Below are 15,575 nucleotides of genomic sequence, written 5' to 3'. Positions count from 1 at the left end.
AAGTTACTATGATTTATTGGGTAACAGTAAAAAAAACTTAATGAAAAATGGTAAAAAAAGTTAAATACAATATTAGAGTATCATGTGGCAGGACCTCATGCACTCTCACATGAGGTCTCTGCTTTTATATATATATATATATATAGATATAGATTGTATGTAAAAATAAGAAATGAAATGTTGGGTGTGCATAAATATATTGTTAAATGAGTTGGTAAAATAGATAAAAATAATTTTTTAGGATGTAAAAAAGGTTTTTTATTTTATTTTTTATTTTTATTTTTTAACAAAAAATTGCATAGAATGATTTTCTTAGCCAGGACCAAATTCGAGGATATCAATACACCAAGAGCTCAAATTATTTTGCATCTCCCACAAGTACCCTTCTCCTTTAATGAATATTAATAATAATAAAAATATTAGGGTGATTTTTTTGTACGGTGGAAAATGATAAATTAAAACTTGCGAACATTATGTTTCTAAGTTAAATATCTATCAAAAAAAGGTTTTTCTGTTAAATTTAAACACATAACTGCATTGAGATTCTTTGCAAATGAATTTATTAATTAATGCAACCAAAAATTTGAAATTAATTAAGAAATCTAATATATTGTCTTTAAGGTACTTTATCTAATTTTTGATTGGTAGAAAGAAGTTGGTAAGGTTGAAAAGGTAGTTTTTATGGAATAAAAAAAATTATTAGTATATTATCTATATCTATATTATGGTTAATTATTTAGTACTCCCGGAATACCATAAATGTGTACTCTCCCCTTTTACATAATTGTGGGTCACACTAATTAAATTTATCTTGGAACCCACAATTCATGTAAGAGGGAGGAGTACGCATTTATAATACTCTCAAAATATTCAATAATTTTCCCTATATTATATATGAAAAGATTCTCCTCTTTGAACTAGACTTTTATAGTTCAAAAATACCCTTATTAATGAAGGGTAACTGTAGGGTTAGGATTTGTGGCCCAAGCCCAAAACAATAAATTTGTAGAGTGTGGATGATAGAGCTAAGTTGACTGTGGAGCTCACAACGGTTGATCACAACATCCAAGTATAAACCAGCATAAAAATACATGTAAAGATCAAATAAGCTGAAGTCCAAAGAGATTTATGATAAATTGAGTACTTGTTACAATTTTAAGGCTACAATAAAACCTCCCACACTTGCTGCCTAATAAGCTTTGAAGCGAAGGAAGTAGTATACCATTAGTTTAGTTATTCGAATAATTATAAACTAATGGTACACTACTTCCTTCGTTTCAAAACTTATAAGGCAGCAAGTGGGGGGGGGGTTTCCTTCGATGTGGGACTCCTAGGACACCATCCGAGGTGAATGCCAAGCATGCCGAGGTGAATGCAAAGCATGCCGAGGACGTTGCAAGGCCATCCTTGGATGGCCTAGGTGGTTGCCAAGCACGCCTAGCAGGCCTAGGACGTTGTGAAGCACTCCTGTGGTACCCATAGTTTTAATATTTTATCAAAGAAGGCATTCAAACTTTTTATTATTATTTTTGAATGGGAAGGCATGCAAACTTAATTTCACATAAGGAATGATTATGAGCCAAGGGCCTTGCAGTTGAATTGACACTTTTCTCTGCAGATTAAAATGTCACTATATAACCCCAAAAGTAATTTGAGTCAGATTGTATTACCATGTGGATTTAAGAAAGTAGTAAGTATTAAGAGCATTGAAAACACTAGTGGTGGATAACAATTGGTTAAGTTATTTTCCAAAAGAATTAGAACAAAACTTTAATATCAATTTTCATTTTTGATACAAAATAGAAATTCTACTCTAGAATAATCTATGTGTATATGTGTGTGAAGCTCCCTCTTTGAGACTTGAACCTTGGTCTTTGCCCCCCACACCTCACAAGCACTTATACTTGTGAGTGACAATCGCACCAAAGGTGTGCGGTGGTAAATATTAGTTTTCTAAAAACACCTAAACCTTCTAGATGTATTGAATTTTTTTTTTTTTTTTTTGAGAAACCGGACTAATAGTTTGGGACTCCATTGAAAAACAAAGATTAATGAATTTTCAGATTTAGTATTTAAAACAGTTTTTTGAAAACATTTTTCAAAAACTAGGTGCCGAACCCGAACATAAATTTTTCTTATGGGACTCACAATTTTATGTATTTTCAATTTTGATTACAAAAAATTCCCAGCCTAGCAAAGAGTTATAATAAACATCACTTTTTTTAGGTACTTTTTTTTACTCTGTAACCATATGGAGTCAAACCCCTTTTCTAGCCAAAGAGGAGGTCTAAGTACTATGTACTAATTATGCTCTGTCTAACAATAGGATCAAACGGTTTGCTATCGGGATACGAAATTTGTGATAAGCTTTAGTTGGGGTAAATTACACTTTACCACCCTAACATCAGATTATGTTTTACACCCTAAATTATTCGAATGCACACTTTTCACTCTAAACTATCACACTTATCACACTTTGCACCCCGACATTACTTTTACTGTTAATTTAGACAGAAATTAATAGCACATGACTTGCACATGATTTCTTGCGTAGGTGACACATCGTTTATAGACCAAAACACCCAAATAATTAAAAACAAATACTTATTTCTTTCTCTTTTTTCTAGGTCTCTCTCTCTTGTGCATACAAGTCTTTGTCTTCGGTCTTCCCCTCTCTCTCTCCTAGCATAAAATAACATAGTGATGAATACACACACCCAAAAAGAAAGCTGATTAGTAACACAGAAAGATCATAGAAGCACGGAGAAAATTGAGGTGGCATCTTGGTGGATGATTCTCAGCGAATTAATCCCAAAAAAGTTGAAAACACGAAGCAACTCAAACTGATGATCAGAGAAACTTTTATCATTAGCATACTTGTTTCCATTATCAAACCATGCAAATAGAGGATTTTGATAGGAATATCTACAAAAGATATTTACAATCACTAAACACCAGAGGCGTAGTCTAGACCACATCTTTATAGGAATAGAGAAATCCTAGATCTGTGATTTTGCAACAAATAACACATATTAGATCGAATGGAATTATGGTCTCCACAAAAGTAATGTTCTAAAATTTTCTAGAGGAGATCAACCATTTTCATTAGATTTAGCATCAAAAGTAGAACAAAAATGTAAACCAGATATAACTTAGGCGAAACTACACTGTTGATTCTTAAAGTTAACCCTGCGAGTGCAATTGGTCCCTCAAGTTTCAAGTAAGCACTATTGGTTCTTCAATTTAAAACATGAGTGTTGTTAGTCCTTTTGTTAATTGTTGTTAATGTTATTATCTATGTGGCTAACAGAATAGTGACGTGGCATCTTTTTTCTGACATTGAAATTTATTTTTATTAAAAAGAAGAAAAATAGATTTTACATGTATTATATGCCATGTAAATTAACTTTAAAATAAATTTATACGCACACGTTTTACTTAATTAATTCATTCATCATTATGTTAAAAGCTTAAAAATAAAAAGTCTCCCCTTATCTCTCTCGTCTTCTTCCCCCTTATCTCTCTTGTCTTCTTCATCTGCCTTCTGTTGGCAATGCCCAAAATCAAACTCTTAACTTGGTTGGTTCATTTGCACAATACCAGAGATTACCTTTTTAGTTAGCAGTGAATATTTCAACTTCAAATTACCTTCTTCTCAAATTTGAATGTAATCTAAATCTCCCCTTTAATTTCAATTTCACTGGGTTTCTAATCTAAATCTAACCTTAATCTTCTTCTCAAATCCAAAATCAAAGTGTTCACAAGGCATGATGAAGCCATATGGAAAAAGAAGAAAGAGGAACAGCTCCATACATAGGCATATACATCCAAATTCAGACCCTATTTGTACTAAAGTATCACAATTGTTTTGGATACAATTGCTTCAACAAAAAAAAGAAGAAAAAAATAGATAGAGGATTCAATGATATTTGAGGACTAAAATAGAAAACCAGGAATGGTGTTTGAAAGTTCAAATACTAAACTCATATTCGGTATGTGAAAGTTCAAAAACACCCAAAAACAAACAAAGACCCACTCTTGCACCCAGAAAAAATCAACACTATCAATAAACCCAGTCTCGCCTTTTTCATCCTCAAAAAAAAAGAAAAAAAAAAAATCTAAAATCTCAAATAAAGCAAATGGAACTCAAGGCAAAATAGATCATCCGAGGAAGAAGGCAGAATGGAGATGTACATACGGCTTACATTTAAATTTTGAAAGTTTTTATTTTAAAACCTGTTTTTTAATTAAAAATAAAATCTGACTTGTAAGTTTCTTTTTAAAAGAAGCTGCCAAGCCATTTTTGTAAAACATTTGTAGTAAATAGATGCCATGTCATTGCTCTATTAGCCGCATAGGCAATAACACTAACAGTTGTTAACAAAAGGATTAATAGCACTCATGTTTTAAATTTGAAGGACTAATAGTGCTTACTTGAAACTTAAAGAACCAATAGTGTAGTTTCGCCTATAACTTATTTACTGTTTAAAACCATAATTCCAATTGAACATTTCATTTGCCTAGTTCCCGAGCTAAGAAAGAGGACACAGAGTCTGAGAAAAATAATTGTGTGATTGATAAGATGGACAAGACCTCTATTAGTGAAACCAACAACTAGTCAGATGTAAGGCAGCCATGGAAGATGATATGGTTTCATCAACTATTGTGCTTAGAAAGGGTCCAATTTTGTTTGGTTTAGAGGAGAAAAGTTGCTAGGCGAGAGAGAGGGGAAGACCTTATGCATGTGAGAGAGAGAGAGAAAGACCTGAAAAAAAAAAGAAGAGAAAAAAAGAAATAAACATTTGGTTTTAGTTGCATGTGAGAAGGGTGTTTTGGTCTTTACTTAAGCAAAAAATTATGTGCAAGTCATGTGCTTTTAATTTATGTCTAACTTTACGGTAAAAGTAATGCCGGGGTGCAAGTGTGATAAGTGTGATAGTTTAAGGTGTAAAGTATACATTCGAATAATTTAGGGTGCAAAAAGTAATTTGGTGTATAGTTTAGAGTGGTAAAATGTAATTTTCCCCTTTAGTTGGGAATAAATAAATTAGTACTTAGAACAATATATATATATATATATATATATGAGAAAGTCAAAGGCTGAAATTTTCGTAAGTTTTAAATATTAGTATTAGTATAAGATATATTGTTTTAGACTTGTAATGGTACATAGTATAATATTAGAATGGATGATGGATGGTGTACACTGATAAGTGTGAAAGAATCAATGCCCTACGGATTAGGTCACATGTGAAAGAGAATCATACTCTCTATGCTTACATATTTAGACTACACAACTATTTCTCTTTGAAAAAATCTAGAAGTACAACACGTTTTTTTTTTTAAAGTCTAGAATCATACTCCTGATATAATTTTTTTTAGCCCTATTTCAATTTATCTTGATCTTTGATGAGCTCAATCCTAAGTTTACTGTAAAAATATTGTGAGATTTTGTTATACCTTAAAGGAAACACCTCCAAAAAAAATTGCAATGTAAAGCTAATAATGTCAAGATTCCTCTACCTATACTTTGCTAAAAAAGTTCCTATACCAATACTTTCGATATCCAAAATGACATTAAAAAAAGGTTAAATGATCATAAATTATGCACCTTGTTAGAGCTTTGATACAGGCACCCAATTCAATAAAATTAAGCAATCATATTACTAATCCATATCATATACTATATAATAAAAGTTGGGCTTAAAAGTTGTGGTTACGCCAAGTGGCTTCACCAAATTGCAGAAATTTTTTTTAGATTTTTTAGATTTTTAAAAAATAAATATAATTTTTCTTCTCCTATAATTTCTAAGTTGATAAAAATCTTAATTTGATTACAATCCAAATTAAGATAAAAACAACAATTTTTTGATCTTATCAATCACTTTGGATAAAGTAAGAGCAAGTGTTTTAACAAAAAGCAACCTATGTTTTATTCATATCAGCTTCTTTTCTCCAAAAAAAAAAAAAAAAAATCTTTTTCTTTATCTTCTCAAAAAGAAAAATTTTTTTTTTTTTCTTTGAATTCCAATGAAAATGTGAGATCTTTCAAGTTTCAACTTTTCTTATTTTGTTTTGAGAGATCAAGAAAGCTTCATCACCAAACATGCTACAAGGTAATGATAAAGCCTAGCAATTCAATTGATAACAATAAGCACTTTGAGCTGTGTTTATCTAAAATCTTATATTGATAAGTTTTTAGATAAACAACGTGTAACAAAGGCAATCTGTGTTTGAAACAATTTTGTATAATAGTAATTCATATATAAATAGAATTATAGACTCTCGGTTAGGCAGTCAAAATACTTCTCATAATATTGTTGCTCCCTTAATCCGCAAAGCAAGGTATGTATTTCTCCTCCTCTTCCTCTTTTTCTTCATTTTATTATTATTATTTTTTTTTCTTTGATTTACTTATTGGCCAGGAAATAAATTTAATGTATGTGAAATCCACGGTATAATTATCTTCAATAGAAATAGATCAATTTATTTGAGCACTCCTAACAACAAATATCTTGAATGAATTCATGTTTGATTAAAAAATTATATGTTCTACCACACACACACACACACACATATATATATATAGTTTATTAAGAGTGCAACAATTTTTTTTTTTAATAAGCATCAAAACTCACATGGGTTTGAATTTCTCATTAACATTGGTGGGTTTGGGTGCCCTAATTAATGAGTGGTTTGTCGGTGTTTTTTCCCGCAAATTTCAATGCTAAAAATTTAGAATATTTGATAAAGTTCCAAAAATATATATTATAATAAGGTATAAAGAATGACAACAATATTTATTTTTAAATGACAAAAATAGTTATTGTTTTTCAAAAAATTATATAGAAAAAATTAATGACCAAATACTTTTTTTTTTATTAAAAAAATAGATATAATTTTTTTTTTTAAAGTTTTATCATTTTTAAGGAAATCGTAAGGAACGTTTTTGGATCTAGCTCTTCTTCCTTTCCAGTAAATACAGGAGAGTTAATCCTCTAATCTATTCTGCTTATATTGCTCCCTTAATATATATTTTAATTAGTTTCTTTTGGAGTACAAGCACTTACATTTGGCTAAATAACTACCCAAGTAGTGCAAGGATGAGTTCATGCACCACCAACAATATTAATTCACCTTTAACAAAGTTGGATGAGGAATATATATAAAAAAAAAAAAAAAAAAAAATTAGCAGTTCATTTATTACTTTGTACGATATCTTTGGGGCATACTAGTGAAGATGCAAAGATGGTTGCAATAGGTTTGAGAGATTGGAGTTCATTAATTATGTTTTGTCGTATGTGATGTCTTTGGGCACATAAGTGAAGATGCAAAGATGATTGTAATAGGTTTGAGAGATTGTAGTTAAAGATTTATCCACAAATATCATACTAAGTAGTTTATTTATTTATTTTTATAGTTGATCAAACACAAATTTAGATATTATGTGGGGTAGGATTTGAATCCAGTGCTTCACATGGAAGAAAGTGCCACGAAGCTCAAATGCAAGGTATGTGGATACAACTTTATTATTAACTTAACAATTTTTTTTTCTTTTAAAATCAAATATAGAATTTATAAATTATAAATATGACTGTGGTCATTATCAAACCACACACACATATATATTGCTAACTTATTTTGTTTTGTCAATAATACAAAGGTAGAGGATGAGATCAAATAATACAAATTGTTGTTTAGATTGTTTTTCAATTATCAATACAAACTTATTACCAAAGTCTTAATTCTAAGTTTTTCTCCCAAAAAAAACTTGATTTTGAGCCTTAAAGTTCAATGTATTATTCAAAATCCTTTTATATATATTTTTAAGGAATTTCTACCATCTTCCATTCAATTATTATTATTATTATTATATGCATTTTAGTCTCATACAATATGTATTCATTATATAACTTAAAAGTAAAATATTCATTTATTTTTATTATTTATTTTATTATTTAATTTTAAGTAAATTAATTAAAATATTGTTTACATAGGATTTTGATTAAGCCGTGCATCGCACGGACATAATACTAGTATCTATATAAAACTGAAGCTTTTGATTCTTAGTTGACCTCTCCATAATTTTACACATTAGCATTACTTAAATAAATATTATAATTAATATTGTTAAACCAATATTTAAGAAAAGTAAAATAAAATAAAAAAGAAAACCCGATTCTCTTTCTCCCCAAAAACAAATTCCACTTTCATTAAAAAAAAAAAAAAAATCGACTCTTTCAAACGTAGACACTGCCATGTCCTTCTTCTTCTATCACTCCCTTTCTGCTATCTCCGTCTTCTTCAATTATCTCTTTCAAGTTTCAAATGTAGCTACCCATACTCTCTAAATCTCTATTATGCCCAAATCTCTCTCCACACAAAAACCCTAAACCTAATGCATTCTCCAACCATCTATACTCTATAGGCCTCCTCCTCTTTTTATTTATTTTTTGCTGGAAGAAAAATTCTACAAAAGAATTACAAAAAATTGGAAGGAAGGATCCATGGAATAAAGGAACAAAGGAACAACCAAAAAGGGAATTACAAAATTAGCGTGAGGAACTGTTTTTATATTCAGCTTTTATTTTATAATTATTCCTAATTTTTAGTCAATTAAACAAAGGAACAATCATTATTCCTGATATTTAGAAAAACACTGTTGAGTGAAATTTAGTCAATTGTTTATGCAATTGTTAAACAAAAACTTATATTCGTTCCTTTATTAATTGTTAGGTTTCTATTTTTTAGGTTTTTTCTTTGGTTTTGTCTTATAGAGAACAAACAATATTTTTGTTTTCTGAATTTAGTCCATTTTTTGTTTTGTTAACTAAAACTGTGGTATAAAAGCTTTTATTTTATTTTATATATACATTAGCATTCATACTATTTGAATAAAGTGTTTAACCAACTTCAAAATTGTTCCATATTTATTGGTGAGATTTTGTATTACTATCTTTATTTAAATAGTAAATACAACAGTGTTGCTGCTGTTTAGGATCCAATTCACATACTTTGATTAGTGATTTTGCAATTGACGTACACTGTTTACAAATCTTTTGTATTGGATTTTATTATTGTTAGGACATATGTGATTCACTTGTTAGGAGCATATATCACTATTTTATATAATTTGCTAATCTTTTGACAAAACACACTTTACTTGTATTTGAGTAGATCTATGATGTGTTTAATATTTCAAGAAACCTTGTTTCAAGATCAAGTGTTGAAGTTATGTAAGTCTATCCAAGATTCAAGCCAAGGAAGTGCTTGTCATTAAAGCTCGACAACTAGCATCTATCAAGCTTGAAGAGCTGTTCTAGCTCTGTGGCTCGACAGTAGCTCAACAAATAGCCATCTATCGAGGTTTTTGAAATTCAGATTTTAGGTTCTGTTTTTCATTCAATCCGTGATTGTATGTTTGAGCTTTCTTTTCTCACAACCCTAAACATATAAAATGATTATTTTAAGAGTCGTCAAAGTGGACACAAGTTGCATAAGTGTTGAGCAAAGTTTGTTTAAGCAAATTGTGATCGAAGATAGAATTTGCCCTAGTTCATCTTTCTTGTGAAGAAATTGTTATGTTTATACACTGTAGGGTTTTGTGAGCTCTGGATCTTCATCGTGTGATGAATTGAAGAACTTTGCAGCCAACAATCTTCTCTAGTTGGTAATTGAAGTTGTGTACTGGGATCTACGCAATTAGTTAGTCACGTATTGAGAGCTATGTATTACAAGGAAAGATTGTCATAACAGAACAAGTCCAATTGGGTATTGGATGTAAATGTTCAACTGTAAGTTGGTATAAAGTATTGAGATTCTTTTACTTGTAACCACTTGTTGTGATAATAATGGATTCTCGAGAGTGATGATCTTAAAATCATCTGGTGGGGTTTTTGCCGTGTAGGTTTTCTCCATTCGTAAATAAATCACCGTGTCAATTTATTTTTCACTGCATACTTAGTTTAATTGGTGATTTGTTTGTGCTACCACGCATTTGCATGTTAATTTGATTAATTAATTAAACTTGGCTAATTAATTAATTAATTCATCACAATGGGTCAATATACTTTTGGCCTATCAAGTGGTATTAGAGCAAATACACTCTAATTAGGTTTAATCTTTGCTGTGTGATCCATTGACCCCTGTTTGTCATGGATAGAGGATAGTCTCTCACTATACTTCCATTATTTGATGGTACTAACTATGCATACTGGAAAGTACGCATGAGAGTTTTCTTGCAATCTCTAGATAAGAAGGTGTGGTAAGCTGTAGAGATTGGTTGGACCAAGCCAAAGGAAGCGCCGACCGATTGGGATGAAGCTAAGATCAAGGTGGTGAATTTCAATAGCAGAGCATTGAATGCTTTATTCAGTGCAGTCACCAATGAGGAGTTCAAGAAGATATCCTCCACTGAAACTGCTAAGGAAGCATGAACCATCCTCCAGACAACCTATGAGAGAAATTAGGATAGAGTATAATTTTTATCTTGTATAAAAAAAAAAAAAAGGAAAAAAAGAAAAGAAAAGAAAAGATAGACTAGATGTTTGAATTTGGTAAATGATACAACATAATAATAAAAGTATATATTCCTCTTTCTTTCTTTTCTTTTTTTCTTTTTTTGGCTGAAAGGCTGAAAGCATATTGTACTTTTGTGCCTAGTCACATTAGCAAAATAATAAAGTTTACATATATTTGAAAGACAAATTTGCTAATAAATATAAATTTACAAATAAATTGATAAATTAGAAACTAATTATTTTTTTCACCTAATAAAAAAAATCAATTTCGGGAATAGCTATAAAGTAATTTTGACTATTTACTGAAAAAAAAAAAATAAACGGTCTGGATTAGGCCATCTCAAAGAGAAAACAACAAGGAAACAGACATCTATATCTATATATTACTAAAAGCTGAAGCGTAGCGTTTAATGCTGCTACTCTTACGTTGTGCCACATCAACTGCCACGTCATTTTAAAAAAAAAAAAATATATATATATATCTTTAGTTTTTTTTTTTTTTTTTTTCAATTTTCCTATAATTGTTTTTAACATTTATTTTTTTTTAATATTTACACTTCTCCAACCTTTCTCTCTCCCTTACCATTTCATCTCCCCATTACTTCTTCAATCTTTCTCCCTCCCTTATCTTTTCATTTCTCCACCATCCTCTACATTAATATCATTTTTCATCTTTCCCTTCATCTTCTTTTATTTTTGTCTCTTCTTATTCACACCATTTTACTATAAATTTGTTACTATTTCTTCTATTCTATGCATAATTTTCCCTCACCAAAAAAAAAAAAAAAAGAAGAAGGTTCTCTCTCTCTCTCTCTCTCTAAATTTTTTGGTGGATTATTTTATTTTATTTTTTTTTGCATCTCTACTTTAGGTTGATAATTTTTTATATTCTTTAAAACTCTATTTTGGGTTAATGCGATTTAGTTTTGTTTTTTAAAATTGTTGTTGTTGTTTTTTTATTTTATTTTTTATTCTCTTTGATTGTTAAATGTTATTCTATTGCACTCTAAAGAATTAAATATAGCATATAAAAATATAATATTATTCTATTACACAGTATGATTTGGATAATTTGGTATTTATTCTGTTACATATCATGATTTTTTATAGTGCTCAATTTAGATTTTTTTTTTTTTTTGAGAACCAATTTAGATGTTAAATTATAAGACTTTACTAATTTTTGTTTATTTTCTAATCCTTTGTGGTGGACAAAGTACTCTTAATAGTTATATTAGAAGTACTCTATAATGCCATTCATTTCAAGAAAAGCAAAGGTTAGCCAAACGAAAATAATCGAATAAGTGACAAATTTTAACTTTTGCAATTTTATTTTAATTATTATTATTTTATAACAATGCATGTATAGAAATTTAATTCTTAGATTTTACTAATAATTTTTTATTTGATAATATGTTTTGGGTGGCCGAAATTATAATTTCTACAAAGAAAATAACCTTAATAGATTATCAAAAAAAAAAAAAATTTATCCTAATATTGGTTCAATTAATCATTGTTAAGTTTTATTTTTTTTTTTAGTTTACGTTTTTTTGGTGTTTCGGATTGTTTCTATATTACATTTATAAATGATTGTTCCTATAATAAATAAAAATATAATTACAAAATACATTACTCATTATTAGATTAGTTTAAATTGTAAAAAAAAAAAAAAAATTAATAAAACCATCATAAAAATAATTATCACGTGCAACGCGCGGGGTCACAAATTTATATACAATCATTTTGGTGGGCTTTATATGCAATCCATATTGCTGTGATAAAGAGCAGGGATGTATTACCAATGCCCTTTGCAGTTATAAAGTGGTGCGCATTCATTCTCCCACTCAATCCAATGCTAATCAGTTGCATATGCAGATCTTTTCTTCCGGCACCGGTGAATGGTACGACTCTTTTGTTTCATCACCACACAGATTGAATCCCTTCAGTATGTGGTCTGAGCGAGCTGGTGTTGTTAACTGCAATGGAATGCTGCATTGGGCAGATGAAAATGATAGCATTTTCGAAGGCTTTGTTGTGTTTGATCCATTCAATGATGCACAACAATGCCGCTATATCAATCCACCCATTGACTTTGACTCTAAATACTTCGTCAACCTTGGAGTGTTCCAAGGGCGTTTCCGGATATACCATTTGATACATCGTCACAATGTTTGTGTTTGAGAACTTGAGGATTACGGTAATGCAGGTACATGGTGTCTGATACACAAAGTCTACTTCAAGGACATGGTTTCAGAACATTCTAAACTTGTTAAGATGGCCAAGGGGACTTCGCCGCCAGTGTCATTTCTAGCTTTCCATCCAAAGGATTCTGAAACTTGTCTTCATACTTGAGCAACCATCGTGGCCAACACCAGTTCCTCCCCTCCCATTGACGAATGCCCTCTAGATCTTTAGTTACTGAGATTGGTTGGTAGCTACAAAAACAGTCCAATTTGTGTCAATAAGTCCGAAATTTGTTAACTGAATTCTAGTCATTGTTATTTATTTAGTCTTTTAATTTTTCCTTCTTCTATGGTGCTTACAAAACTCATTTGTATTGGAGTTTTAATCTTTATTCTAAATCCCTAACCCACTAAGTAAGAGCATTTTATGAAAACTATTGGCTCCACAGTTATAAGGACTCTCAGCGCATCTTTTCTTTGAAGGCTTTATTGTTTGCCTCGTCTCCATCTCCATGAAGACTGTTTTCTGTTTTGAATTACAAGGAAGCAGTTATCATGAAGTTGAAGGACTTCATATATATAAGATTGAAGTTTAGATCCTCAAAATCATTGTTCAGATTGTGGTAATTAGCGTATTGCTTTTTCATTATGCAACAGCTTTTGTACGTAGCCATAGAAGGCCAGAAATTCAATTTTCCCCGTTTTTAATTATAGTTGATGCTTTAATATTGTGAAATTTTGTTTTGGCATTGTTAACATGTATAGTGTTGTGGGCTTTGGGCCTAGTTAGGTTACTTGTATAGCACACATATTTACTTGTACTGCACACATATGCCTCATATATAAAGACATCTATGTACATTCTTTCATCAAGAAATACAATACAATCATTCAGTATTTCTAACATGGTATCAGAGCCACTGCTCTGACCTTTTTTTTTTTTAGCAGTCTTGTCTCTCTTGGTGTTGCTCCACCCTTATCGCTTCCGCCATCACAACAGCCACTCACCGTTGAACCTACGACGTCTCTCAGCCGTTGTCCTTAGGTTCCGGAACTGTAGCCGCCGTCGTTGAGGAGTCCCGCACCACACAGACCACTGCAACCACCGTCTCCGCCGTGTATCTAGCTCCGATTGTGTTTTTGCAGACATCACTGAGATCGTCCACCGCCGATCTACCTTTTAGTGAAAACCTGACCACCATCGGAAGCTCCACGCGCCCTCACGCGCCGCCCAAAGAATCTGCGCATCAGATCACGCGCTCCACGCGCCGTCACGCTCCGTCACGCGCCGTCTGTGTTCTTCACCCGCTGACACGCGCCAGATCTGCATCTGCTGACGTCAGCCCTAGGTGACATCATTGCTTACGTCATCACAGTCAGCCGCTTACATCAGCAAACGTCAGCTGCTTACGTCACCTGCTGACGTCATCCCAGTGAGCTGACGTGCGTTGACCGTTGACCGTTGACTTTGACCGTTGACTTTTCAGAGTTGACTTTTTACAGTCCAGGTGCTCCTTACCCAGTTTTTCGCGTAGATTTCATTTTTGCAGTCCGTTTTTGCAAATTTTGCTTCTAAATGAAGAATAAGGACAGGTCTTCTTCTTGTTGCAATAATCATAGCCGACATTCCAGCAAACGTTTTTGCAATTTTTGCAAACATTTTGGCCATAATATTGAGACTTGCTATTAGCGCAACAAATCAGTTGTTTTCACTTCTGCTGCTACAGTTGCTAACACTGAGAGTGTCCAACCCATGGCTCCTGTTTCTGCACAGTCTCAGTCTTCTGGATCTACTTTCTCCATTTCCAGAGATGACCTTATAAATATCATCGCCAATGTCATTCGTATGGTTGGTAATGCATCTTATTCCTCTTCTCTCTCAGCTTTATCTGGTATGTCTCCTTCCTCTTGGCTTATGGATTCCGCTTGTTGCAATCACATGACACCTCACTCGTCCTTATTTTCTGACCTTAAACCTGCACCGCACCCTCTTAATATTCGCACAGCAAATGGTTCCACAATGTCTGGTACTAATATAGGTTCAATTTCAACCTCCAACCTCTCGGTTCCTGGAGTCTTTAATGTTCCTGACCTTTCTTACAATTTATTTTCTGTGGGACAATTAGCTGAGTTGGGTTATCGCATTACCTTTGATTATTCTGGATGCATTGTGTAGGATCCTAGGACGGGACAGGAGATTGGGACCGGTCCCAGAGTTGGGCGAATGTTTCCCGTGGACAACCTTCGTCTTCCACTTGTCGCTCCTGTTTCTATTGCTGCAGCTGCTGCAGTTTCTTCCACTCCTTCCCTTGCACTTTGGCATGCTCGACTTGGTCACACATCTTCCTCTCGGGTACAACAATTGGCTTCTAGAGGTTTGTTAGGTTCAGTGTCCACAGAAAATTTTGATTGTGTTTCATGTCAATTAGGAAAACAACCAGCTTTACCTTTCAATACTAGTGAATCCATATCCACTGATATCTTTGACCTTATTCATTCTGATGTTTGGGGGCCTTCCTCTGTCTCTAGTATTGGTGGGTCTAGATATTTTGTTGTCTTTGTTGATGATTTCTCTCGCTATAGTTGGATTTTTAATATGAAACATCGTTCTGAATTATTGGAAGTATATTCTAATTTTGCAAAAATGGTTGAAACTCAGTTTTCCAGACGTATCAAAATTTTTCGATCTGATAATGCTCTTGAATACACTCAATATGCTTTTCAAGCTGTTTTGCATTCCTATGGCACTGTTCATCAACTAACTTGTCCAGGTACCTCTCAGCAAAATGGTAGAGCCGAACGAAAACTTCGTCATATTCTTGACACTGTTCGCGCTCTCCTTCTCTCTGCTAAAGTTCTTGCTCCTTTTTGGGGT

This window comes from Quercus suber, unplaced genomic scaffold (genome assembly GCF_002906115.3).
Source record: "Quercus suber isolate HL8 unplaced genomic scaffold, Cork oak 2.0 scaffold_359, whole genome shotgun sequence".
NCBI classification, from domain to species: domain Eukaryota; kingdom Viridiplantae; phylum Streptophyta; class Magnoliopsida; order Fagales; family Fagaceae; genus Quercus; species Quercus suber.
This window is presented reverse-complemented; position numbering follows the sequence as displayed.